The sequence below is a fragment of the Bos indicus x Bos taurus genome, chromosome 2, assembly GCF_003369695.1.
Source record: "Bos indicus x Bos taurus breed Angus x Brahman F1 hybrid chromosome 2, Bos_hybrid_MaternalHap_v2.0, whole genome shotgun sequence".
Classification (NCBI taxonomy): Eukaryota; Metazoa; Chordata; class Mammalia; order Artiodactyla; family Bovidae; genus Bos; species Bos indicus x Bos taurus.
In genome coordinates, this window is record NC_040077.1 from 130,507,462 (window position 1) to 130,532,913 (window position 25,452).

Here is a 25,452-nt window from a genome sequence, read left to right on the forward strand (position 1 = left end):
CAAGGTGCGGGGGAGGCCTGCTCCTACAGCCCCTTCCCCTGTTCTGAGCTTGGATGGGCCCAAGCCGAGGGAGAGAGGACATTTGTCCCAGATCAGCTCTCAGGACCCAGTGAACCTGAGAAGGGCAGGGCGGGGTCATTGGGCAGGGAGCTGGTGGCAGAGGTGGTTGAGGACACATCTGGGGAGCTGGGCCTGAGTGGTGAACCCACAGAGCCAACCCAGCCTCTTTCAGGTGGTCCCTGAGCCAACCCTGTCCCCTGTTCTCAGAGCCAAGAGAGGGACTTTTCTAAACTGGCCTGTGTTTATCCAGCGACTGACTCCCTGTCCCCACCTTGCTGGCTTCCTCTCACCTCTGCCCTCCTGAGTCACTCGTTAACCCCTACCCCAAACCTGACCCCTCACCTCTCTTGCCCCACCCCACCCCCAGCACCTCTCCTCCCCAATCCCCATCTGGGCATCTTCCTTAATTTTCTGTCTCAGCCTCTCACCCACAAACATCCATCAGGGCCCATCCAGTGGCTCCCCAGTCCTGACCTGAGGTTACACCTCCCAACACTGACCTTTACTTTTCCAAAAAAGTAGGCACCAGCCTAGCACAAGGAATGTTCCTTTTCTGACCCTTGCCCAACTCTGCCCCCTGATCAGCGGTTCTACTGTGACAGGAGTGGGGATGGCGGGGGGTGGGGGCGGGGAGGAGCTGTTTGCTGTGAGGGGGAGGAATTTCCACAGAAATTCACGGATTGCAGTCACTTGTTCATTCACCACGTCTTCTTTAAGCATTTAAACATTGAAGCGTCTTCTTTAAATATTCCATTACAGAGAGCGGGAGTTCAGGGTTCATTCATTCTGTAGATTCTCGCTAAGCACCTCCTGTGCACCAGCACACCGTAAACTGGGAGTTTATGGGTGAGCAGAACCAGGCGCTCTCTGCACCTCCCCAGAACCAAGACGGGTGCACAGGCAGCTGTCTGATCCTGTGAGATTACAGTCTCCTCTGCAGCCACATGGAAATCTTCACGGTCCCACCCAAGGCTGGGGGTCGAAGGACTTCAAAGAGCTTGGTCTCTGGAGTCTTATGATGGACTCAAGTTTGAATCTCACCTCTGCCACTTCCTAGCTGTGTGATCTGGGACAAGTTCTTCTCTCTGAGCCTCAGTGTCCACATCTGTTAAATGGGGGCAAGAAGTCTGTTGTAAGTGTAAAGCAACGGCAGGCTCCTAGCCCTGTGCTCTAGTCAGCCTTGGGCTTCTCCTTGTCTCCTGCCCTTTATCTCTCCTGGCGCCTTTCAGCTCTTGTCTGCACGCCCATAGTGAGTGGGTGAGGGTAGGACAGGGGGAGGGGGAGGTGGTCCTTAAGGAGCTCAGGACCTCACTGGGGGCAGGAGACAGAGGAAGCAGTGGTCTGTGATTAAACGTGGGAGTAATTTCAGTTCAGAGCAGTGGGGGAGGCTTGCTGGGGGAGGGGGCCAGGCCCCGGTGACTCAGGGCCTGCCTTGGCCTGCTGACCCCCTTCCTTCCTCCTGGGGCCTTAGCCCTTCCTTTCGTGGGGCCAGCCCTGCCAAGAGACAGGATTCTTGAGGGTGATTGTGGTGTTTTCCAGCACTCAGGAGGGAAGTCTCTGAGATACCTGTTTCCTGCCTCCGCTGGGTTGGAGGAACCTCCCCCGCCCTCAGGGCCCGAGTTACCTCAACCCTCCCCTTGACAAAACCGGCTGCCCTGTCCTCCCCCACTTGCTCCAGGTCTGCCACCAGGAGGGGCTTGTGAGTGTGCCCTGGAGTTTTCCAGAGCACGTCTGTCCGCAGAGGGAGGTGGAGGCTGGTGTGGCAGAGATGTATGCCCCCCCCACCCCAGCTCACACGTCCCAGGCCGAGCTCCTGGTGTCTGGGGCGTCCTGGCCCCCAGCTGGCTCAGCCTGGGCCTGTTTGCAGGCTGAGCGCAGGCAAGTTGGGATCTGCGGGCCTGAGGCCGGCCCGGGAGATGGATGGAAAGAAGGTGGCAGGAGGTAACTGGGTTTAGGGTTTGCAGCAGTGGGGAGGGTGGTCTGGGGGTTATTACCAGGCCAGATGAAATCACGCAGATATTGTTCACGTTTGTCCATGCCCTCTGTCATCCGCCAGGCATGAAGTTCCTCAACAGATCATCGCATGTTGTCCCCTCAATCAGGACCTCCCTACACTCCCCACATTGCTCACGTCAGAACCCAGCCCCTGACTTAATCTGGCCCCCACAGCCCTTCAGATCTAGCCCCCACCTGCACCCCTCGCCACTGCCTCTCGACTCTCTCCTTCTGCCCGCTTCGCCCTTGCTCGCTCCCTCCAACCACACCAGTCTCTGTTTCGGACCGTTCCAGACACACTCCCACCTTAGGGCGTTTGCATCTGCCGTTCCTTCTGCCTAGAATGCTTGTCCTGCGGATATCTGTGTGACCCTGTGCCTCGCGTCTCTCCAGTCCCCGACTACCCTGCCCACTTCCTCAGCTCTGTTTCTCCTTGTCGCTCTCCGATATGTATTTGTTTACCCGTTTACCTTCCCCGCTCCCCCTGGGTTAATCTTCAAAGGAGCAGAGCCTTCTGTGCTCTTGTTCACTGCTGCTGTATCCTTAACGCCTGGCTGGAGGTAAATACGCAGTAAATACATCTGTTGGATGAGTTAAGCTGGAGCCACTAGTACAGCCCCCATTTTCCAAGCAGAGAAGATTGAGGCAGAGAGAGAGATTGTGTAACTTGCTCCGCCACGGACACACTCTGCTCGGTGGCCCCACGAGCCAGGCTCTGAAACAACATGCGCTGCCTGCGTCCTTGCTCGCTTGGAGCAGGCAGGCAGGCAGTAGGTATTAATAAAACTGCCATCACTGAGGTTGATAAAAGGACTCAGGTCCTGGGTGGTGCGGGGGCTTCCTCGGGCAAGGAAGAACGGGGTCTGGCTTGCGGACAGAGGCACTCAGGATGGATGTGCCGGAGTGTCCCCGGGGCCTCCTGGGAACACCTGTCCTGGCGGGAGCGAGAAAGACTTCACTCTAGGACAGTCATTTGTGGGCTTACCTGTGTGTTCGTAGGTTTGTTAATTAATTTCCCCACCAGTAGTCCCTGAGACCCTACAGTTGAATTAAGCCCAAGGCCTTAAGGCCTCAAGTGGGCCAGGCTGGGCCCTTCTCTGTGTGGAAAGTGAGGGGGAGAATGGCTCAGTGCCCTGCGTGGAGCCCTCACTGGGTTACGCTAGGTGTTCCCCGGGAGGCTGAAGGTGTTGGGTGAGCCTGCAGAGGCCTCAGGGCTGCCTGGCCTTGGGAGGGGAGGGAGGGTGAGGGGCCGCCCAAGATGTGGAAAGATCTGGAGCGATGATTCAGAAGCCACTTGGAGGCCAGGCATGTGGGTTCTGGACCCTCAGACCAGTGGGGGCATGTGGGAAGAACTGACTCCCAGCGCTGGCCGGTTGCCCCCCACCCCAGCCCACTCGCAGCCGTGAGAGCTCAAGCTGGAGGCGGAGGGGCGAACGTGTCCTCGTCCCCTAGCAGCCTCCCAGGGATCTGCGAAGCCCACCTCCCTTGCTTGCGGAACCCACCACTTTTGCTCCCGGGGCTCGCCCTGGCCTTCCCCTCATCTCCCTCCTGCCAGGAAGCAGGAGGTTGGGCTGAGGGTCCCGGCCCTGCTGGAATGTTGCCCTAAGCCCGGTCGTGGCCCCTGCGGCCCCCTCCTGCTCCTAGGGCCTGGCTGGGGCTTGCTGGCCGCCCCAGCGCCTAGAGCTGGCTGACTGAAACCCAGAAGAATGTGTGGAACTCACTTCGCGGGGAGCCGCCAGCTTTGCTGCCCAGCCTGGTGGCGTCAGGTCCATGTCAATAGTGGCCTTGAGCAGGGAGTGGCTCATGGCTGCTAGGGGTGGCTGGGCCAGGGGCACCGTCATGAAAGTCCTGGGAACAAGGCAGCTCTTTGAGGCCAGGCCGTGTGGGGCCTTCAAGTCGCAGCCGCCCCTAGGACCCACCCTCCCCTCCTTTCCCTGATGCCCACCTGTGCCAGAGCTGCAGGGATCCCTAGATCACCCCGGGTTGGGGGACCCGTGACATCATGAGAGGTCTTGAGGACCAGCTCCTGACCATCTGCTGGAGCCCTGTCCCTCAGCCACGGGGGAGGGCACCCCGTTTCTCTGTTGCACTGGATTTTCGGGGGTATCTGGCACACAGAGTCTGGCAGTCTATGTTGATGAATGAATGGACACTGATGTATGCAATTCAGTATTCTGTAACCTGACATCCCTAAGTGTTAGACTCAAAATTCATCGCACAAATACCTATTGAGCATCTTCTAAGTACCTGACCAGGGTACCTGCCGAGGTTGCAGCAAAGAACAAGAGTCCGGTTCTTTCCCCTTGAGTAACTTGCATTGTAGCGAATGCAGGGAGACAGACAATAACTATATATGGCAGGTGGAGATGTGTTTGGAAGAGAGAATACAGTAGGGAAGAGGACAGAGAGTGATCTGCAGATGAGGCTGTGATTCCGAAGGGATCTAGAGGAAGGTGGGGGAGTGGTGGTCACAGAGGCCCGGAGGTGTGCTGGATGTATCTGCACAAAACGCTGAGGAACTTCCCAGGTGACGCCTGCCAGCTCAGGAGATACAAGAAACACAGGTTCGATCCCTGGGTCAGGAAGAGTCCTTGGAGGCAGGCATGGCAACCCACTCCAGTATTCTTGCCTGGAGAATGCCGTGGACAGAGGAGCCTGGAGGGCTACAGTCCATAGGGTTGCAAAGAGTTGGCCACGACTGCAGCGACTTTGCACGCACACATGTGGCGGGAGCAGCATGAGTGAGGGTTGGTAAGCAGGTCAGCCACCAGAAGGGCTCCGGGTTTGCTTCGGGGTGAGAGGAGGCATCCCTCTGGTTGCTATGTGAAGCCAGCGTTGGGCATCAAGGTCAAAAGCAGGGAGGCCCAGCCCTTCAGTGATGCCTTTCGGCAATGGGAGCTTGTACCAGGGAGGTGGGAAGAAGGGGTTGAATCCTGAGTGTATTTTGAAAATAGGATTGACAGGATTTGCCGATGGACTGGGCTTGGGGGGGGTTGGGGAGGGGACAGAAAGAGAGGCCTTGGATGTCTCCGTAAGTTTTGGCTTGAGCATCGGAAAGATGCAGCTGCCACTAACCGAGGTGGGAGGACTCCCTCAGGAGCAGGCTTGGGAGGAGGATGGAGACCAGCAGGAGATGGAGGGGACCATGGGGGTGGGGACAGTGTTGGACTTGCAGCTAGGGCATCTCCCTGCCCCCGCTCCCAGTTGGACACTTTGCACTGGCCTGTAGGGACAGGGGTGGGGTTCTTGCTGAACGAAGCTACAGACACTGATCCTTGGGAACCCCCCAGCCTAAGTTCAGAGCTTGTATATTTATGTGTTTAGTGAGAATTCACGGTCTTCCCCGCCTGGAATGGAAGTGCCATGAGGGCGGACACTCAGTTTTGCTCACTGCAGCTTGCCTGGTGTTAGGCTGCTGGACGATAGTAGGTGAACGCTTATCAAGTGAATGAATGAATGGCCTTGAAGAAGCCAGCAGGCCAAGAAGACTCAAGCTCCTTAATAGACTTGGGAAGGGGCTGCTCCTGGTCCCTGGACGCAGGAAGACTCTTCTTCCTAGCTGCCGCTCTCAGCTGAGACTTGAAACGTGTAGACAAGCCAGAGCGCCCACCTGGCCATCCTCCCTTGTCTGTGCTCTTGCTGGACTCAGAGCCCCTTTCTCTGGGCAACGTGGTCAAGGGAAATGTGTGGGCTCAGGGCGTCCTGCCTTCGAGTCTTGGCTCACCCCTACCTGGCTGTGTGACCTCGGGCAGGCTTCTTCATCTCTCTGAGCCCCAGGCCTGGCTGTGTGACCTCGGGCAGGTTCCTTCATCTCTCTGAGCCTCAGGTCAGAAATAGGGATCATGATGTCTGCTTCCCAGGTGCTTATGAGACCAAGCAGATGCCTACCTGGAACGCGCGAGTGTTTGACAGTTGGTGGCTGTTTTATTAGCCCAGTTCCTGCTGAGGGCACAGCCGGAGTGCTATTTGACTCGAGGTACCCAGTGCCAAGCCTGACACACCTCCTCCTGATCACAGCTACTGCCATCTCCTGACCCAGAGCCTGCTCTGGGCTTGTTGAATGAATGACCAGGCTAAGGGATCATCCCTGCTCCCTCTGCCTGTCCTTCTCAGTCCCTGAGCCCCGGATGTAGCTGCATCTGATCGGTCACCGGCCCCCCCTTCCCCCACTGAGGCTGCAGCTGCAGGACAGAGTTCACCCTGATTGCTCCTTCCTGGAGGGGAGACGGAGCGGGGCACGCCCCAGGGTGTGGCCTGGGAAAGGCTGGAGCCTGTGGACGCCTTGTCCCCTTCACAGATGTGTGCAGTTGGTGGGCTTTGAGCGTCAGGAGGTGTGGCCAAGTGGCTCCCATGGGTGCAGAAAGGATGTTCCTGCATCTTAATGGGAATGGTGGAGGGGGGGCTCCCTGGGACTCCATCTCCCACCCCCCACCCCACCCCCGCCCAGACCCACTGGAGGGGGCAGGACCTTGTCCAGGGAGCCCTGGGGAATCGTATAGCAGGTCTGTTGCCAGGGTGGTTGGGGTTGCACAACTTTAAATCTGGCTCCCCTGGCCTCTCAGAAACAGTAGGACTAAAGAGAAGCTCTCCCCACCTCCCTGAGCCTTTAGCCTCGGGCTACTGGGTAGAGACCTGCCCCTTCTACACTGGAGGGGGTTGGGGGGGGCACATCCAGGTGTTTCATTTTTTACCATTGGCATCTTTTCCCCATTCCAGGCTGTGGGGGTGGGGAGACAGGCTGGGGCTGAGCAGGGGGTGGGGGGACTTGAGAGGCGGCCTAAGATGACCCCACAGATGCTCTCCTGGGGTGGGGCTGGGAATTCCCAGCTGCCTCTGGCCCCTTCCCAGCCCACCTCCGAGTGCCTGCCCCCACTTCTCTGTCCCCCCGCCTCCCCAAACTCACCCCCAAAGAGCCAGCCTTGCCTCCCTGCCCCCGCTCCACCGCCCCAGGTCTTGGCTTCCCCTCCTCACCCCAGCTGACTCATCCATCTCCTTGTTTGGCATTTCCAGTTTTCAAATAGTTGGGAACTGGGATCATATCTCTTCTTGGATCCCTTGCTGGGCTAGATGCTCTGAAATTCTGGCCCCATAAATCGCAGCCCCAGTGGCCTCTGTCACTTAACAGCTCTTCTTCCCCTGCTGCCGTTTGCCATGCTGTGACCCTTCGGCCAGAGGAACAGGGACTGATGATTTCCTGAGGACAGACCAGTCTCTGTGCCCCGGGACGTCCAGGGTGCCCTCCCCAGGGACCTCAGTCACCCAGGTCATCAGCCAGTGCACCTTCTAATTAAAGTTGCCACCCTCTCTTAGCCAAGCCTGGGCTGTCTCCGACATTATCTTATATAATCCAATCCTCACAGCAGTTTTTAATCTTTTTCTAAAGTTTATTTGGCTGCGCTGTGTCTCAGTTGCAGCGTGCAGGCTCTAGTTCCCCAACCAGGGATCAAACCCCGGCCCCCTGCATTGGGAGCGTGGAGTCTTACCCGCTGGACTGCCAGGGTTGTCCCCTCGAAGCAGTCTTTTTGATGTTACGATTATTATCTCCATTTTGCAGAAGGGAAAGTTGAGGCACCAAGAGGGGGCATGGCTGGCCCAAATCATTCATTCAGTACATGGCCCAGCTGGGAACAGAGCCCATGTTGTGTGACTCCAGACTTGTTACCCCTTCCAGAGTGGGTCTGGCCTGTTCTGGGGAGAGAGAGGACGATCTGGGAGGGCTGGCATAGTCACGGCAGGCTGCCTGGAGGAGGTGGACCAGACCAGCCTTGGCAGAGGGTACAGCAAGCAGCGTATCTACCATGTGGGCTTATCCAGCTCCTTCCCATTCTCAGACTTCAGTGCCTTTTGCCCCTGGGCCTCCAGCTCAATTTAGTGACAATATTCCCCAAGGAGGTGGGTTTGACTTTCCTGGGGACTAAGACCCTTTGGAACCTGGATCCTTCTCGATTGGGTCTCAAGCTCCTTTTGAGGTCTGTAGGTTTCCCTGTGTTTGGAGTGCAGTGGATTTTTGCTGAGTGGGGCCTGCTCTGAGCCAACCCTGTGCCCACGTCTCTAGGGACGCAGCTGGGAGCAGAATCTATAGACAAGTCCCAAACTCTGTCGTCTGACCATCTTTGCACAGCAGAGAAATCAAGAATTCATCCATGCATTCACTGATTCACCCATTCAAGACCGACCGTGCACCAGACATTGTGCTAGTGTCCTGTCTGCATTATCAGCTTTCCTGTGTAGCTGGGATTATGCCTCCATTTCCCAGATGAGAAAAAGCTCAGAGGAGAGCAGTGACTTGCCCAAGATCACACAGCCAGGCGCAGAGGAAGGTGGGCATTGAAGCCAGCTCTGTCGGTCCTGCTGGAAGAGCTTAGCATCGTGGTCCCTACTCTCCAGCAGCTCCGGGTCCTGTTGGAGAGGTAGGGCTCACGAGTCATAATTACCTAGCACAACTCCAGTCTAGACAATAGCAGATTGTCAGGGAAGAAATCAATTTGGCATGAGTTCTCTGGAAAGACTTTCTGGAGGAAGTGGGGCTTTAAGAGCAAGGAGGATTTGGCCAGTGGAGGAGGAAAGCATTCGGGGCAGGGGGCCAGAAGTTGTCCCCATTGTCCCTGGGTTCGCATTGTTGTCCAACGTGTGAGCAGGAAGGCCCCGGCTTGCTGTTGGAATCATTAACGCTGGGAAAGAATGCGAGGAAGTCACCAACATAGCTGAGGTGACATGCCTTCCAGTCCATTGCCTGTGACTGGTCAGATCAGGACGCAAGAGGCCAAGGCCTGGTCTTCAGCTTGGTTGCCAGCCAACTACTGACCCTCTTCCCTGGATCTCACTCTTCCGACCTATGAAATGGGCTCCTTTCTTGCTTTTGGGCCACTTGCCAACTCAGAGGAAGGGGAAGTTGAGTTCTTGGAGAAAACGGTTAGCTTGTCCTCAAGCCTTTGTGGTAAAGCCTGGCATCTTACCAATCTCGTGTCTCCCTTCACTGACTCCCTGCCCACATGTGCTGGGCCCTGGGCTAGGAGATGGAGAAGGCTCCCTGCTCCCCTAGACTTTCCTGAGCCTCTCCTGTCCTCCCTTGTGGATCTGGGGTCCCTCCCGCAGTGCTCAGCCCACATCAGTTCAGCTGCGGCTGAGCTAAAATCTAGGGACCCTGTCAATGTCTGTTTAGGGGTCATAGGATTCCTATACTCCTGGCCCTGTTGCTGTGATCCAGGGTGAGTCGTGTAACTTCTCTGAGCCTGATTTCCCCAGATGCAAGCTGGGACTTTTCATTCATTCATTCATTCAGCAAACATTTATGGAGTGCCAGCTCTATGCCCAACCTCGTGTTAGGTATGAACAGCAAGCGTGGTTGGAAGGAGCTTCTAGTTTGATCAGGGAGATTAGTCAATAAAGGGAGGGTCAGCCAATAAAGAGGGCTGCTTTTCAAGGCAGAGTCTTCTACGAGCTCAGGAGCAGCTATTTAGGGCCACACGACCTCTAGGAGACGTCGGGGGTCTTTGTGACTTTGTCTCTGTCCCCGTTTGTTATTCTAGTTATTGTCTGTTTCCCTCCAGGTAGCTTGTGGGAAGAGGGGTCTTGGGGAGACAGCCCCACCCCCCACCCCCCACCTCCGGACTAGGGCAGGGGAGAAGATGCAGAGAGGAGAGCAGGTTGCTTTTGCCCTGAGTCTCAGCTGAGCTCATGGATGTGGGGAACAGCCAGGCTTATTTATACTGAGCCTGGTTATATTGTTTCATTTATTTTTGTCTATTTGTCTGGCTCTGCCAGGTCTTGGTTGGGACACGCAGGATCTTTTAGTTGCAGTGTGCGAACTCTTACTTGCAGCATGTGGGATCTAGTTTCCTGACCAGGGATCGAACCCAGGCCCCCTGCACCAGCAGCATGGCGTCTTAGCCACTGGACCACCGGGGAAGTGCCTGGTTATTTTGCTTCCGGAGAGATGGAAGCTGCCACTGGGGTTCAGCTTTGCGGTCCTGCCGGGCTGCGTGAGAGGAGTAGGGCTGACCCTCCTGTTTCCGCTTTCCATCCTCTTTTCTCCCTCCCCAACTCTTCTGGGGAACCCGAAGGAGGCAGAGATCAGCTCAGGCCTGGATTTGATTTGAAGCAGTGGGAGGAAAAGGGCTTCCCTGGTGGCTCAGGTGGTAAAGAATCCGCCTGCAATGCAAGAGGCCTGGGTTCGATCCCCGGGTCGGGAAGATCCCCTGGAGAAGGGCATGGCAACCCACTCCAGTATTCTTGCCTGGAGAATCCCATGCACAGAGGAGCCTGGCGGGCTACACAGTCCATGGGGTCGCAAGAGTCGGACACAACTGAGTGACTAAGTACCAGCACACAGTGGGAGGAAAGGGTTAAGTTGGCCTGGTTTCTCACCTGGGTGGGAGGAGGTGGAGAGGGGACAAGGACTGGGATGGCTGGGGCAGGAATGTGTGATAAGATCAAAGCTTCCAGCCTGCCGGGGCCTCAACTAGGGGCCTCACCTGGGTTTCACCTGAGTAGTCAAAGGGGATTCTCTGAGTGACCTCCTGGAGGAGGGGGAGTGAAGGTCCCACCCCCCACCCTGCAATACTGCAGGAGCCACCCCCCCAACCCCCACCCACAGGCCTCGGGTGCTGGAAGCCCCAGGGGCCACCTTTACTTGGCACCTCCAGATATGGGGGACACCCTGCCTACCTTCCCCACCTGCTCTCTCACCCCTGGGTTTCTGAGCAGGACTGAGTCTCCTTTACGTGGCCTGCTGTGCTATGTGCTTAGTCGCTCTGTCGTGTCTGACTCTTTTAACCCTGTGGACTGTTGCCCACCAGGCTCCTCTGTCCATGGGGATTCTCCAGTCAAGAATACTATGGTGGGTTGCCATATCCTCCTCCAGGGGAATCTTCCCAACCCAGGGATCGAACCCAGGTCTCCTGCATTGCAGGCGGATTCTTTACCATCTGAGCCACCAAGGAAGCCCATGAATACTGCAGTGGGTAGCCTATCCCTTCTCCAAGGGATCTTCCCAACCCAGGGATAGAACTGGGAAGCCGTATGTGCCCCCCATCAGTGAATTCTGCAGGTGAGGAACTTCCCTGGCGGTCCAGTGGTTAAGACTCCAGGGGCATGAGTTTGGTCTGGGAACTAAGATCCCACATGCCGAGCTAAGAGCACCCCCCAGCCCACCCCTGCCCCCCGCCAAAAAAAATAATTCTGCAGGTTATGCTTTGAGACACTGTCGTGAGCAGGAGGCACAGCCCTGAGTCCTGTCCTGGTTCCTTACTTGTTGCTCTGTGACCCTGGGCTGGTGACTTAACCTCTCTAGCCTTCAGCTATCCACTGGGAATGGTAATAACTGTCTTTGCCAGGTTATAGTGAAGATTAGACTTCGTGTAAATCATCTCCAGCCAGAATAGGCAGTTGGTGTATAACAGGAACTATTATTTTGTGAATTTTCTTTTTCTGCCTTCATGACTGCCCCTGGTACTGCGTCCTGGGTAAACCTTGGGGCTTGGTTTTGTTCAGCCTCTCCCTGTCCTTTGAGGGGGCTCCCAGCCCCAGGTCCATCGTCTTGCCAAATGCTTTCCACTGATGGATCTTCGTGATTTGGGGTGAGGAGCAGGACAAGAGGGGCTCAGAGTGAAGAGGCCCCAGATGCTCCTAAGTGCCCCCTAGGCACCTGCTGGGCCCCCTGCCCTTGTGCCATCAGATTAGGTCTTTCTTATCCCAGTCACCCCTGCCCTGTACCAGGAGCCTCAGTACCCTAGTAGTGTGGCTGGGAAAGTGGCCCCAGAATTCCTCAGGTGGGAAGGGGCCTGGAGCTTCTGGTCGTGGCGGGGTGCGATGCTCTGCCCTGGTTAATGATTACTGTGTGTGTTAAGAGCACGGGGGAGTGGAGGAGTCGGGGGAGGCCCGCCCTCCCAGCTCCTTAACCGCTGGTTGCACCTGAGGTATGTCAGCTGTTGGGAGTCCCCTGCGTGAAGGTAGCAGCCTTGCTCTGAGGCACGTGGGGTGAAGGGAGCAGGCAGCAGGGACTCGGAATCCCAGCTTGACAGGCAGCCTCTGCCCCTGGAGCTCTAGGGACAGACTTAGGGCTCACACAGGCTGGGTGGAACGTGAGCCAACGTATAAACCAGCTCCTGGGGTTTGGCATCAGCCGTGTGAGCAGGCCCCATCCAGCACCAAAAACCCCCTCCACTCTTCTTCTCCTGGGCACCGACCCTGCAGAGGTATCCCAGCTAGAAGGTGGCAGATGGTTAGGGCTCTGGGGCCGCTGGGCCTGGGTTCCAGCCCCTCCTCTGCCACCTCCAGGCTCTGTGGCTGGGGGCTCGTCTCTGCACCTTTCTGAGCACCCATTTCCTCATCTGAAACGAGAGAAGACGGAATCCCTACTTTGCAGGTGTCAGTGGGCCAAGGTGTGGGAAGTATTGAGCTTGTAATGAATACCTGGGGAAGAATGATCGCAATCCTTCCAACTATAGTTTTTATTATTAGGAAAAAGTGAAAGTTGAATCCCAGTCTTGGGTAACCAGGGCAACATTTGGCGGCTTTGGGCCAGGGAAAGGAATGGGGAGCTCCTGGGAACACACGTGAGAGAGTCCCCAAGAACACGTATGAGAGAGTGTCCAAGGAACATCCATGAGCGGGCTGGAAGGTTGTGGAGAAGGGGGCGTCTGTCTACCCCAGGCCCACCTCGGTCCTCCCAGCCCTGCCTCTTCCCTGGGCTGGGTCCCGGGGCTGGCGCCTGCCCAGAGTGGGGGAAGAGGGAGAATTGTTTATTTTGATAACATTAGGGCATTTTCCCCCACTGGCAGCTGCTATTTTGAGCGGTTGAGAGCAGGGACTATGGTTAAATTAGGTAATGTTGCTCCAGAAGGAATGTGTGAAGCAGTCAGGCCGAGGCTGCAGGGAGAGCACAGTTGGTTCACTCCATATAAAATGAAACTGCAGCTTGGAAAAGAGCAGCGCGGGGCCACTTTATAAGGCGATGGAGGGGGAGGCTGCTGGACTGCCGCCGGGGCAGTAGAGGCGATGGCCCAAGGCCTCTCTGGGGGAGCCTGGGCTTATGTCCAGAGGCCTGGCTGGCCCAGCAGGGGCCGGCCACGGGGCAGAGGGGCAGGGCTGATGTGTCCTCACCCTAGGTCTCTCTCTCGCTGCCCCCGAGGAGGGGGTACGGGGGCTTGGGGTGGTGTATGCATGGGAAGGATGGATCTTGAATCCTGCTTCTGCCTGGAGCCCAGGTCTTCTGTGCTTGGCCAAGTCTCTCAACCTTACTGGACCTCAGTGTCCCCGGGGTGAAATAACGGCCCCGATCCCCTAGGGAACACATCTTTAAAAGAAAAAGTACAGCTAGCTTTCACTGAGGACTGCTGTGTGCAAAGTGCTGTTCTAGTCCCTTTGTGGTCCGCGTAACCCAGAGGGTGGTCCACGCGCCAGCGGCTTGGGCCTCACCTGGGAGCTTTTTGGGAATGCAGTCTCGGGCCCCACCCAAGCCTATTGAACCTGAGATGGGACGAGATTGGGCGTGCTCAGGGTGGTATGGCCGTAGACTAACTACTGAACCCGAATCTGTACACTAACAAGATCCCCCAGTGAGTCCCCTACGTGTTAAAGATGAAAAAGTTCCACGTGACATGCATTATCTCATTTTATCTTGAAAACCACCCCCATGATGTAGAAGTTCTCATTTGAAAGTTGTGGAAACTGGGAGAGATGGCCAACATAGAAACTCTATCACTGTGGACTCTTTTTCTATTCTCTCCCTTCCCCTCTGTTGGTCTGGACTGGGCCTGGGGAGAGGAATGGGGTGTCCACGCTCTTAGAAGGACTGGAGAATGCCAGGAGCATCCCTCGCCTTTGAGACTCAATCCATGCACCCATGGGGTCAGCTCTGCTGGCCCTGAGCCATCTCTGCAGAGTCACTCCACACTTTCCGTCCTTGGAGGAAGGTGAGAGCAGGAAAGGGTTCTCTGCTGTGTTTGTGGCCACCGCCTGGCAGACTGGGGAGCAGGGGGTTAGAATAGGAGCTTCCCTGGCCTCGGTTAGGGTCACCCTTTCTATCACTGGTACTTTTGGGACTGAGTCAGCCTAGCAGCAAATATTTGGAGGAACATCTGTGCACCCAGTTCACTTCAGTTCAGTCGCTCAGTCATGTCCGACTCTTTGCAACCCCATGGACTGCAGCATGCCAGGCCTCCCTGTCCATCAACAACTTCCCAACCCTGGAAAAATATCTTAAATTTCTCCCAATTCTTTAGAGTCTTCATTATACAGGGGGGAAGAAGCATTGCTACAGCTTCCTTTTTTTTTTTTTTTAATTGATTAACTTGTCATTGGCTGTGCTGGGTCCTCACTGCTGTGCAGTTATTCTCTGGTTGCGGCAAGTGCGGGCTACTCTCTAGCTGTGTACACGGGCTTCTCATTGCAGGGGCTTCTCTTATGGTGGAGCACAAACTCTAGAGCACGGGCTCAGTAGTTGTGGCACACGGGTTTAGTTGCTTCACGCCATGTGGGATCTTCCTGGACCAGGGAGGGAACCCGTGGTTGGCAGGCAGATTCTTAACCACTGGACCACGAGGGAAGTACAGTTTAGCAGTTACCATGTGCCACATGCTGTGCTAAGCACCTGACTTGCATCACTCTGTTATCTGTTTAATTTCACTTTCAGTTTCCTCTATAAAATAGGGAGCGTGATATTGATCAGATCAGATCAGTCACTCAGTCCTGTCCGACTCTTTGCAACCCCATGAATCGCAGCACGCCAGGCCTCCCTGTCCATCACCAACTCCCGGAGTTCACTCAGACTTATGTCCATTGAGTCAGTGATGCCATCCAGCCATCTCATCCTCTGTCGTCCCCTTCTCCTCCTGCCCCCAATCCCTCCCAGCATCAGAGTCTTTTCCAATGAGTCAACTCTTCGCATCAGGTGGCCAAAGTACTGGAGTTTCAGCTTTAGCATCATTCCTTCCAAAGAAATCCCAGGGCTGATCTCCTTCAGAATGGACTGGTTGGATCTCCTTGCAGTCCAAGGGACTCTCAAGAGTCTTCTCCAACACCACAGTTCAAAAGCATCAATTCTTTGGCGCTCAGCCTTCTTCACAGTCCAACTCTCACATCCATACATGACCACTGGGAAAACCATAGCCTTGACTAGACAGACCTTTGTTGGCAAAGTAATGTCTCTGCTTTTCAATATGCTATCTAGGTTGGTCATAACTTTCCTTCCAAGGAGTAAGCGTCTTTTAATTTCATGGCTGCAGTCACCATCTGCAGTGATTTTGGAGCCCAGAAAAATAAAGTCTGACACTGTTTCCACTGTTTCCCCATCTATTTCCCATGAAGTGAGGGGACCGGATGCCACGATCTTCGTTTTCTGAATGTTGAGCTTCAAGCCAACTTTTTCACTCTCCACTTTCACTTTCATCAAGAGGCTTTTGAGTTCCTCTTCACTTTCTGCCATAAGGGTGGTGTTATCTGCATATCTGAGGTTATTGATATTTCTCCCAGCAATCTTGATTCCAGCTTGTGTTTCTATTACCTATATCATGGGGTTGTTAAGAAGGAAATATTTGTCAAGTGTCTGGCGCATAGTATTTGTCAAATAAGTGTAAGACTCTCCCAAAGGTGAGCACTCTCGTTGCCCCATTTTACAGTTGTACAGACTGAGATCCAGAGCAAGGAAGGGACTTGCCCGTCAGGATCACAGACTGGGTCAGAGCCGTAAGAAACTGATCCCCCAAACTTCTAAACCACTGTGTTGCTGTTGCCGTTTAGTTGCTAAGTTGTGTCCAACTCTTTGCAGCCCCATGGACTGTAGCCCGCCAGGCTCCTCTGTCCATGGGACTTCCTAGGCAAGAATACTGGAGTGGGTAGTCATTTCCATCTCCAGGGATCTTCCTGACCCAGGGATTGAACCTGGGTCTTCTGCATTGGCAGGTAGATTCTTTACCATCTGAGCCACTAAGGAAGCCTAAGCCACTTATTCAATTCAATTTAGTAAATATTGTTTATTATCCTCTAGCCTCTGCTTGGTATTCGGAAGTGTCTAAGGGTTAAATATATATATACACATATATAGTTTATCATATATAAATATGGTGGAAAAAACAACCTGGTGTTTATCCGCAAAGAACTTTGGTTCTAACAAGAGGGTAGAACCATTTACTCAAATGGCTATGCTGCTGGTACTGCTGCTGCTAAGTCACTTCAGTCGTGTCCGACTCTGTGCAACCTCATAGATGGCAGCCCACCATAATTAAGACCAAATCTCTAGCCCTCTAACAGGTAGAAATTAAGTCCTACAGATGTGTGGTGGAGAAAGATGTCTTTGTGGGGGGTCCAGGAAGACTTCAGAGTGGAGGTGGTAGTTAAGCCAGGCCTTGAAGGATGGATGAGCAGCTTAGATTGGGAGACAGAGGAACAGCATTCTGAGAGGAGGGAACAGCATATGTAGAGGCTCAGAGGCAGGAAGGCGTGCTGTGTGAGAGTGTCGTCCAGGTCTCAGGAGCCTTGGGGGGCTGCATGGGGTCTGGGGCGATGAAGTGGGAAGGCCAAGCCCAGCTGTATGTCACTGAAGATTCCCAGCGTTCTCAAAGACTTGGCTCCTCAACCACCGAGATTATTCCATCGTCATTCTGCCTTTTCTTTATGTCGAGAAATCAAAGACTTTTATAAATGGCCCGTCTGGTCAGCGTGTGATAACCGGTGTAGCTGACAGAATTCAGGCCAAAAGCAGGAGATTGATGTCTTGATTAACTGGGCAGCCTTATCGCCCACGCACATATGATTTCCCTAAGTCTGTGCCAGGGTTGACAATGACCCTGGATGGGAGCACAATGGAGGGGCCAGACCTGGGTTCTGATTTCTTCTGGGCAGCTCACCCGCTGTGTGGTTTTAGGCAAACCTCAGTTTCTTCCTGTGTCAAATGAAAACCACCCTCCCTCCAGGCTTGGTTTAGGGATTGGTGATGTTGTAAATCTCTACTGCCCGATACGGTGATCGCCAGTCACGTGTAACTGTTTAAGATTTTTTAAAATATAAGATGTTTATTTATTTGGCCGTTTTGAATCTTAGTTATGACACACGAGATCTCCGTTGTGTCACGCGGGATCTTCCGTTGCAGCACGGGGGCTCTCTAGTTGTGGCGTGTGGGCTTAGTTGCTCCGTGGCAGGTGTGATCTTAGTTCCCTGATTAGGGATCGAACCTGCGTCCCCTGCATCGCAAGGCAGACTCTTAACCACTGGACCACCGGGGAAGTCCCTAAATTTCAGTTCAGTCGCTCAGCTGTGTCCGACTCTTTGTGACCCCAAGGACAGCAGCACACCAGGCTTCCCTATCGATCACCCACTCCTGGAGCTTTCTCAAACTCACGTCCATCAAGTCAGTGATGCCATCCAACCATCTCATCCTCTGTCGTCCCCTTCTCCTCCTGCCTTCAATCTTTCCCAGCATCAGGGTCTTTTCCAATGAGTCAGCTCTTCACATCAGGTGGCCGGATTTAGGTGGCCCTCCATTTAAGACTTAATTAAAGCAAATCAAAGTTTTTCAGTGACACCAGTCTCTCAGTGCACCAGTACATTCCAGGTACTCGGTAGCCACCAGGTGGCTTATGGCAGGAAGGAATCACTGTTGCCCCTTTGGAAGCCCCAGACAGTGGAGGCTTGGGAGACCCCTGGATCCCCTGATGGAGGCAGACAGGATTGCGCCTCTTGCCACGCTGCCATCTCCACCTTCTCCTTAGCACTGGGGAGGTCTCACTCTCCCTTGCCCAACTTTGCATGTCATGCTGGAAAGTTCGTGACTTGGCTCCATCCAGCCCACCCTTCCCCACTCAATTTCCCACCCACTCCCCTCTGCTAAGCTCCCTGTTGAGCTGCTGATCTCTGGCCCCTCCGCGTCCCGCCTCGGAGGTTCCCACTGCCCGTGGCCGGGGTGGGTGGGGGGAGGAGGCCTCCCCTGGCAGTCCCCAGCTCCCAGTGGAGGTGCCGGCTGCCTGGGCCCCTCAAGCAGGGCGGAGATGATAGTTTGTTGTGACGGGGGCAGTGGGCAGCCTGCCCGCTCTAACGCGCCTGTATCTGGGCGCCAAGCATGCTGTTTGCACTTGGCCGGGCCTCAGGGTCTGGCCTGGTGCCCGCGAGGGCTGGCCTGCTTTGGCACCCCTGGTTACCAAGGCCCATCCTGGGCCTCCGCCTGGTCCGGGACACAGGGAGCTCTTCATGGGCTGGGTCCTGGGGCTGAGTGGGGACAAGGCCAGGCAGGCATAGGCAGGGGGCACGCTCTGGAGGAGGGTCTCTCCAGGTGGTGCAGGTCTGTACATAGCATTCACACCTGTGGGGAGGAGCTTTGGATCAAAGGTGCCCGGAAGAGCTCAAAGTCACCTCCCAGCATCGTCCTCTCGCCCTTGCCCTCCTTTTGCCCCCTCCCTCATCAGCTGGGAGGTGGACCAACAGGCATCACTGGTCCGTGAGTGCTACGGACAGGGGGCCCCCCCGCAGGAGATGAAACCTCTCTGAGATCCATGACCAGTCTGGAGGGATCTGGTCTTCAATTGAACAGCTTGCATTCTTTTCTCTTGCTCTGTCTCTCCCCATGGAGCTCCGAGGGCAGTAACCCCTGGCCCCTTTGGTGAGAAGGAGGCTTGGAATTCTAGTCCTGCCGCTTACTCCTCCTGTGATCTTGGCACGCCTCTCTGAGTCTCCTGTTCCTCCTCTGGGGAATGGGGATAATCATACCTCACTCTCAGGGCAGTCATGAGGATTAGATAACTGGCCTCCTGAACATTTCCAGAACATTCGAAAGGGGCTTGACAGCTGCTGTTCCCTGTGCTCAGAGAGCTCTTCTTCCGCATATGCAGGCACCAGCTCCCTTCACACATCCGTGCCAGCTTCCCTGATGACCTGCAGCCTCCACCCAGCCGCTCCCTGGCCCCCTCACCCTGCTAGATTTTCCCTTCCAGTACTTTCACTGTTTAACGAGTGCTGGTTTATGATCCAGCTGCTCCGTAAGGGCAGAGAACATGCTTGGCTCATAGTACCTGCTCTCATGGCAGTCTCTGGTTATCTTCCCTTCTTCTTCCTTCCTCACACCCACTGGCCCTCTTCGTTGGGCCTTTGCTATGTGCCAGGCCCTCCCTGTGCTGAGTGTCACAGCTGAGCTCCGAGAAAGCCACAGGGTTCCCACCACGGCCTTGTCAGTTCCATGTCAGAGATGAGGGGCGAGAGGTACTGCAGTCCGTTACCCAAAGCCTCCCAGCTGGCATGCAGCAGAGCTGGGCCTCCGACCAGGTTAGCCCTAACCCAGAGCTTACATTGTGCCACCTCCTACGTTGGGTTAACAAGATCGGTGCCTTCATCTAAGCTTGGGGCTCAGAATCCGTGTTTGACAGGATTGAATGGATCAGGTTTAGGAATGGCTCTCAATGTTTTGGGGGTCCCCCGTCCAGCCCTCTCTTCTCCTCCTGGGATTGGTCAGTTAAAACTATCCCAGAATGACAGGTGCCCTTTGTCTGGGGAGCCCCAGAGCCCAAGCCGAGGCCCCAGGCGTGGGGCTGGGAACAGAGTGGGCCAGATCCTGGCTGTCTCTGGCCAGCCGAGCGCTGGTGGACAGGATGTTCCTCCCGCCCCAGGCAGCCGACATTCCTGTTCGGAGGTGGCAGGCAGCGGGAGATTTATCATTTCCGGTAACCCAGTAACCCAAGTCCCTGGGAGGTGAATTCTCCCCGCCAAGGACACGCACCCCCTGGCTTGCCAGCCTGTCTTGCATTTCCTCTTCTGGGCCTGTCTGCCTGGGGCTTGGGACGGGCCGGAGGGGCCAGTTCTTAGTCCCAGGGGTTGAGTCGGGGGTCTCAGGCCTTGATCAGCCCACCACAGAGACCCCGCCTGTCACCGCCTTCCCAGAGTCCTCATCTGTGTGACCTGGACCCCAGCCTCGGGGAGGAGGCATCATGGGTAATGAAGGATCCCCGTGTTAGGAGCCAGGATGGCTGGGTCCTGAGTCTGCCTCGGCCATCAACTTGCAGGGAGGGTTCTTCCTCTCTTCTTCAAGCTGCCATGTCCTCTCTGAGTTACCCGGCACTGCTCTCAGAACTCTACATACGTAGAATCCAGCTGCACTTTGTAACGCCGCCACCGAGGCGACATCACCCAGGCGCGGTCAGGCACAGGTGGTGTGAGCTCCAGCCTCACTAGCACCGGCGGGGCCTCCTTGATGGTCTTACTTTCCCTCTCTGGGCCTCGGTTTCCCCTTCTGATCAGTCAGCCTGTTGGGCTCGGTGATCCGTGACAGCCCAGGACCCAGGGCTCCACTGGAGCCTTATGTGGGTAGGTTTCCTGGAGCCCTTTCCTGGTGGCTCAGACGGGAAAGCGTCTGCCTGCAGTGCGGTGAACCCGGGTTCGATCCCTGGGTCGGGAATATCCCCCGGAGAAGGAAATGGCAACCCACTCCAGTATTCTCGCCTGGAGAATCCCATAGACAGAGGAGCCTGGCGGGCTACAGTCCATGGGGTCGCAAAGAGTCAGACATGACTAAGCAACTTCTCTTTCTACTTTCTTCTTCCTTGAGCCCTACCTTGCCTGTGAGGGAGCAGAACAGAAGTTATTCTCTCTGGGGTTCTGAGGAGCTCACTCTCGGCGTGTAAGATCTTGGATGGGTAGGAGTAGGAAGGAGCAGAAAGGCAAGAAGTGACACTTGTTACCTGGTGAAATGCCTGACTCTGGGTTAAGCTCTAGGGTTGTCCTGCCGAATCTTCACAGCAGGCTTGTGAGGCGGCCCTTTTTATTCCTGTTCTACAGATGAGGCATCAGAAGCTCAGAGAGGTCAGGTGACTTGCTCAGGGCTGCACAGGTAAGAAGTCGCCAGGCTGGGGGTGTCCAGTCATCTCTAAGTGGTGTGAGGTGGCCTGTGGCCAGCACACAGTTCCTAGGATAGCTTCGATTTATGAATCGAATAATACAAAAATAGTCTTGCCAGGGACTTCCCTGGCAGTCCAGTGGTTAAGACTCGGAGCTTCCACCACAGGAGCTGTGGGTTCAATCCATGGCTGGGGAACTAAGACCCTACATGATGTGGAGAGGAGCAAAAAAAAAATTAGTCTTTCTGAAACACCGTGAACATGTCCTAGAATATGAAATCCAAACTACATCTCCCAGGCTGCCTCTGACTCCCGGAAGCAGCCCAAGAATGCTTTGCTAAAATGTGCTCCCTGTTTGCTTCGGAAAATATGGTCAGTGGTAATTATGGGTGTGCAGGAGTTCAGAGGAACAAGAGCCACGTGGGCTGCAGCGGACTGGAAGGGCTTGGCACTGAGCTGGGAGTGGATCTGAGGGGCCCGAGAGGGGCCTGGGGTGCGGCCGGGCAAGGCTGAGCTCCCAGGCTCCAAGAAGCCTCCTCGAAGGGCCTGCAACCCCGGCCAGTCGCCAAGAAAACCACGAGACCTCTCCTCAGACCCCCTTCCTAGCCAGCCCCTCCCATCCCTGTCCTGCCAGGGTCTCTGGGGCTCCAGGCTCCAGGCAAGACTTGTTCAACCCACAGACCTTTGCTCCAGCCCCTCTACCCTCAACCCAGACTTCCCTCGGCAACTGGGGAAAGGGCTACGGGGTGGGGCAGCCAGGCCTGCGTCCTGGCCAGTGGGGCCAGTGGGGGCCAGGCACCCTGGGATTCAAGCTGTTGGCTGCAGGAGAACTGAGATGACCCCAGCCAGCCGGCTCCCACCCCTCCTGCTTGTGGGGCCCTTGGCCCCAAGGCCCCAGCAGCTGTCAGCAGGGAAGGGTGACAGAGGAGGGCCAGAGGTGACCTCTCAGCCTGTCCCTCTCTCCCTGCTGGGCCAGGCCCAGAGTTCTTACCAGCTGTTGTCGGCAGCTGCTGAGCTTTGTTCCAGAGCCAGTACTGGGCACCCCCACCCTCTCCAGGACATCTTCCCACCATCCTCCATGGCTGATGACCCTAGGGAGGGGCTGACCTGGGGGACGCGGTCACTTCCCTGAATTTCTTTGATTTCACCAATGACACAAAGGGGTCAAAATAAATGCTCCTATTTTCATGGAAAAGAAAACAATCCCAGAGAGGCCAAGAGACTTGCTCAAAGCCACACAGCTACTGAATAGCTGCACTCAGCCGCCTGGCTCCCAGCTCAGTGCTCACTTCGCTGCCTTTTGGAGTTGGGGGGAGTGCTTTTGTGCAGGATGCTAGAAACCTCAGGATTCCTGGGCTTGATTCCCAGCTTGGCTGCTTCGTAGTTTTAGGACCCCAGGCCAGCTCGTGAACCACTTGGAGTGGAACTCGTATTTTCTTGCTTGTAAAACAATAACAGGACCTATTGCTTGGGAGTGTTTGGCAGATTAAATGAGATAATCAATGTAAAGTACTTAGCATAAGGCCTGGCATGGGCCAAGTGCCCAAAATGAGATCTGGCAGTATTATCACCAAAGAGTATTAGCCACCTGTGTACTTAGCACTGTGGGTGGTTCTGTAGGGGTTCCAGACACAGTCCATAAATATTTATATCAGCCAATAAATATTTATTTGGCACCTACTGTGTGCCAGGTGCTCGGAAAAAAAGAGCAGTAACAAAGCAGAAAAGATTCCCACTCTGCTTACCTTCTCCCCTACATGGTAGCTGGGGAGACACAACTTCCTTTTAACCACAGAAGCCTCCAGGTACTTCTACACGTACTGGTGGTATTATCCACATTTTGCAGATGAGAAAACTACAAAAATGCAGAAAGGGCAGACTGAGAAGATCAGTAGCTGACCAGAGGCCAGGACCCAGCTCTTCCAAGGGGCTTAGGCAGTGGCCCCCTGAGGGCTTCCTGGAGGAGGAGGCACTTGTAGGGCATCCCTTGGGGCCTTAAGGCCTGGCCAAAGAGGTTGGGACCCAGCCACCACAGTCTGAGCAGCAACAATTTCAGGAAGGTCTTGTGGAGGTCACGGCCTCTCGATCCCCAGGAATGAGGCCCAGCCAGAGTTGTAAAAATACCCCCATGCAGCCCAGAATAGCCTCTATTGTCTTGGCCTGCACCTGGGGGAGTCCAGGAGACTCCTGAAGGGATGCTGATCTCGGAGGTGGGAGAGAAGGAGGAGTTCTTTGAGCACTTCCCTATATGGTGCGGGTGGTGTTTCTGCAAAGACTTTTCCACTTGGCTCCTGCAGGAAGGCCTGCCTTGTGGAAAGGGTGGAGCAGCTGCCGGGACTCTTGCGTGAGCAACGTGCAGCCAAGGGGGTGCCTGGCGGGTGGGGGACTCCCAGAGAGGGCCGGGTGCCCAAGTGAAGATGCTCCTTTGTGCCCCAGGGATGTGTGTGCTTTGGCCCACGGGGGCCCTCCGCTGTGGGCGGGCCTAGCCAGGTCCCCTGTCCCGGGCCTCCTGGCACCCTCCCCTGCTCTGGCTATTTTGGGCACTGTGTTCAGGGATGGGGAGGGACGGGTAATCCTGCCCAGACCGAGGATGCTGGGGGCGCTCCCTGGACCTCCATTCCAGCTTCTCGCATCTTTGATCACTATAGCCTCTGCCCCTGGCCTCAGCTTCAAAGGGTCGTGGTCAGTGGATGCTGGTCCCACCGTCAAGGACAAAGAAGGGTACCAGATAACAGATAAACCTTTTCCCTCGGGACATTCATGGTCTCAGCATCTGGAATAGCCGTGCTTCTTCTAAGCAACAGGTTTGTTTTCACCTCCTGGGACGCGGAATCCAAGGACTGGTCAGATTTCCTTCTTCCCACTGGCCACTGGAAAACTTAGAACCAAATCCGTCGTCACTTTCCCAGACACACTTTCTTCCTCTTCAGTCCCTCCCGTTCAGCCCTGTCTGCTGCACCCAGGTTTTTTTTACGCACGTTGAGTTGGTTTTTCTCTTGCTGTCTTGTGTACATCTTTGTAAGCTGCTTTGAGTCTTTCTGGAACAGGGTGAGGGGGAGGTATAAACAGATAGAGGATGATAATGAACATGGTAACCCTTTGCTGGTCAGTTCCCTGAAGTCTGTGCCTTCTGACTGGTTCTCACTTTGTAATTCCCTGTGCGAGCCCCGCCCTCTATGCTGGGGGGAGTCACAGTCCAGAATTTTAGGAATCCTAACATCTCTGGATCTTGATGTCATAAAATGACAAAGCCAGAAGGAACGTCTGGGATCATCTAAGCTGAAAACTTTTAAACTTATTATGAAGCAGTGAAACCCTTGTTTCTATCAAAATAATAGTGGTATGCTGCAGGCTAAGTTGCTTCAGTCGTAACTCTTTGCGCCCCTATGGATGGTAGCCTGCTAGGCTCCTCTGTCTATGGGCAGTCTCCAGGCAAGAATACTGGAGTGGGTTGCCATGATATGGGTTAGATCTCTGGGTTGGGAAGATCCCCCCGGAGAAAGGAGGGCTACAGTCCACGGGGTCGCAAAGAGTCAGACATGACTGAGTGACTAAGCACCTAGCACCTCCTGGGCAAAATAATAGTATTTTGATTAAATACTATTCTATTTTTATAAATTTTATAAAATTTGTTACTTTATAAATAACAACAAACACAGAGCCTTCACCATGTGCTAGTACTATATGTAGCATTTTGCACTTTTATTTAATTTTTGCAACAACCCTATGGAGGTAGATACTCAATATAAACAATCATACCCATTTTACAGAGGAGGAAACCCAGAGAGGTGAAGTGACTTGCGTACAGCTAATCAGGGACTGCCCCAGGCATATTATGTAGGAGGTCAGAATATAAAAATGGGAAAAGGTGGATTTGTTATTTATTGAGGTGAGTATTGTCCCTGTCCCCCACCACAGCCTCACCCCATCTCTAAAGGGGCCCCTGAGTCTGCTGAGGACAGACTGGAAAACTAGCGATCTAGGCCTTGCGGCATCATTTGAGAAGGGAGCCTGGGGCCCAGAGAGGGAAGGGGCTGCCCGAGACAGTGCGGTGAGCTGGAAATCCATTCTGCATCCCTCTCGGCCTGCATGCCGTCTGGCGGACCCCCAGCCCCTCCCACCTCCCCTTGCCCCCAGCAATCCCCCAACCCCATCTCTGCACTCAGCAGCTGGGCCCTCCCTCGAACGCTCAGCTCCCTTTATCTCCAGGCATAGGAACCTGGCCCTTCTTCTTGGTCCTAGGCCGCTGGCCGTGATCAGGTGCTGGGCCACCCGCCTTGTCCCCTCGGAGGGACTCGTCCTCTGAGAGGGCAGCTGATGGCCAGGGCGGGAAAGGGCAGCTCCTGTTTGGGTTTTCTCGTATCCTCCAGCCACCAGCCAGCGGTCACCTCTGTTTTACTTTGTTGGCACATCTCATGGGGCCTTGGGGCTTCTCTGTCTTCAGGAACCCCCTTTTTGAAACCCCTGTGGTGGCTTACAGCTTACCTCTGAAGCCTCCCTTGGGCAGAGCTAGTTGGCAGCTAAGCTGAGGGAAAGATTAATGTTTCGGGTGGGTGTTCCCAAAGTGTGTTCTATGGTAGTC

General features: G+C 55.0%; 1 protein-coding gene across 9 annotated transcripts in view; it reads left to right on the top strand.

Annotated features, from left to right (window-relative positions):
* Positions 1 to 25,452, top strand: part of HSPG2 (heparan sulfate proteoglycan 2) — a 109,939-nt gene that overhangs the window by 938 nt on the left and 83,549 nt on the right. The gene's annotated exons all lie outside the window — the stretch shown is intronic.